The sequence below is a fragment of the Gavialis gangeticus genome, unplaced genomic scaffold, assembly GCF_001723915.1.
Source record: "Gavialis gangeticus isolate Ggan-Ray unplaced genomic scaffold, GavGan_comp1, whole genome shotgun sequence".
In the NCBI taxonomy this organism is placed as follows: Eukaryota; Metazoa; Chordata; order Crocodylia; family Gavialidae; genus Gavialis; species Gavialis gangeticus.
This window is the reverse complement of record NW_017729032.1, coordinates 54,410,021-54,412,132: the sequence shown is the minus strand read 5'-3', so window position 1 is coordinate 54,412,132 and position 2,112 is coordinate 54,410,021. Positions and strand designations below refer to the sequence as shown.

At 65.2% G+C, this 2,112-nt stretch overlaps 1 protein-coding gene across 3 annotated transcripts in view; it reads right to left on the bottom strand.

Moving 5' to 3' along the window:
* LOC109302590 (neurobeachin-like) overlaps positions 1-2,112 on the bottom strand; it is a 494,933-nt gene that overhangs the window by 307,105 nt on the left and 185,716 nt on the right. The window lies entirely within an intron of this gene.

The following is a 2,112-nucleotide window of genomic DNA, read 5'->3' as shown; positions in this document are numbered from 1 at the left end:
CCCTCCCTGCCCGGCCCGGGACAGCCGCGAGCGCCCCCCGCACGGGGCCGCGTGCCATGCGATGCCTGCGCCGGGCTCGCCGTCGCGTGGGCCCGAAGCCTCCTCCGGCTTCCTTGATTTGCTTTTTACTTGTAACGACCGCGCTGCTGTGCCCGGGACTCGCGGCTCCCGGCCGCACCGCGGCTTGTTTCCTTCTTGCCCCCCACCCCTTCCCGCCAGTTGCTGCCGGCTGCGGCCCCGGGAGGCGCCGGCCCAGCTGCAGGTCCCTGCCCCGGCACAGGAGCTCTCGGGGGCCGCGCGGGCACCTGATCGCGAGCCGCGACACCACCTCCCCGGCCCGGCGCGGCCCGGCTGCAGTAGTCGGGGCCAGGGGTGCGACCCTGCGGGGAGGAAGGGAGGAGCGCGGGCTGCCCCAGCCCGCAGCCTCGGGCCCTGCCCTTCCCGCGCCCGGCACTGCCGCACCTCGCGGCCAGCGCGGGCGGGACGGGGCGGGCGGCCTGGTAGGCCCGACGGGCTCGCTACAAACTCTATTTCCCTGTGTGTTATTGTTTTACAGCTCCTAATAAACCCGCGCGGCCTCTTGACCCCGGTCAGCTGATCCCCATCACATGCCCAGCGTCTGCTTTCTTGCTCCGCTCCCCGCTTCAGCCTCCATCTTCGCCCCGCTCCCGCTCCCGGGCCGCGAGCCTGGCCTCGGCCCCTCGCCGCCCCCCTCGCTGCACAGGGCCGGGGGATCGATCCGAAACGCCGCTTTAAAGGCTCATCAATCTTCATCTGGGTTGCTCAAGTAATTACACCCGATTCTCTTGTACGATTACAAGTGGATTTGGGTTTCTATTCCCCAGGCCCCTCTCCTTTGTGTTTACAGAAGGCGGCCCGGCTCAGACAGCGGCTCCTGGCCCGCGCAGCCACTTGCCCTCTTCACCAGACCGTCCCCACCTCGCCCTTCACCCTCCCCGCAGCGCGGGGCCGCCCGGCCCTTTGTGCCGGCCGCCGGCGGGGCCCGCCCGCTACTCCGTCGTTTGTGGCCCTCGCCGCGTCCCTGAAGGAAGATCATCAATTTAATCCAATTATCCCGCTGCTCTGCGGATCAAGCAATAATTAACAAAAAAATAAAGCGCCGAGTTGCGGGCGCTTCCCGGTCAAGAGGCCAAAGCCCATAACAAGACATCTGCGAGGAGAGAGGGGCTGCTCGCACCCAGCACGTCGGCGGCCGGGTGCGGGCTGCACGCACACCGCGGGGCTGAAACAGGGAGAAGCGGCGGCAGACTCGGCCGCTCTCCGACCGCCTCGGCGGGAGCCCCTCCCTTAGGGAAAACCCCAAACCCCGGCGGGTCCGAGTGACCCGCCAGCCTGGAGGGGCTGAAAGGCGCCGGGAGCCCCGGGCCTGCCGAGCGGGCTCGGCGTTGCTCCTGCCTTCAAAGGAGGGCAAGAGCGGGCTGTGGGACTCAGCTTAGTTCCTCTGGGGCACGCGCGCGCGCGTGTGTGTGTATAAGAGATCTCAGGCTTTCTGCACGTGTGTGCGCGTCCGTGTGTAGGTGTGTCGGGGAGGGGGAGACTTCAGGCTTTCTGCAGGTGTGTGTATATGTGTGTTTCCGTGTGTGTCAGGGGGACATCTCACACTTTCTGGAGGGTGCGCGCGCGCGCGTGTGTCAGAGGGACATCAGGCTTTCTGCAGGGTGTGCGTGTGTGACCTCAGGCTTTCTGCAGGTGTGCGCGCGCGTATGTGTTTGTGATCCCGGGCCTTCTGCGGGGGGGAGGGGGTGTGGGGGTGTGAGACCTAGGGCTTTCTGCAAGCATCTCCCGGGCTTCCCCCCACGCACTCTCCGGGCTTAACCGCGTGTCATTTTTACACTTGTCCGCTGGAAATCTCCAATTACAACCTCCAATTCCACAGCACGTTTAAGGAGCGCGGAGTCTCTTTCTGTCGGAGCCTTCGGGGAGCGAACCCGCCGCTGAGAGAATACGAAATTAATCCACTCCGGCTATAGAGCGAGAGGATTATGTTTTAATCCCCTCTGGGACAGGCTCGGGGCTTTAAGGAGCCGATATTCAAATGTTTACACAAGGCGGAATCAAAACGCTGCACATTTTCCATATGGCCCCGCGGGG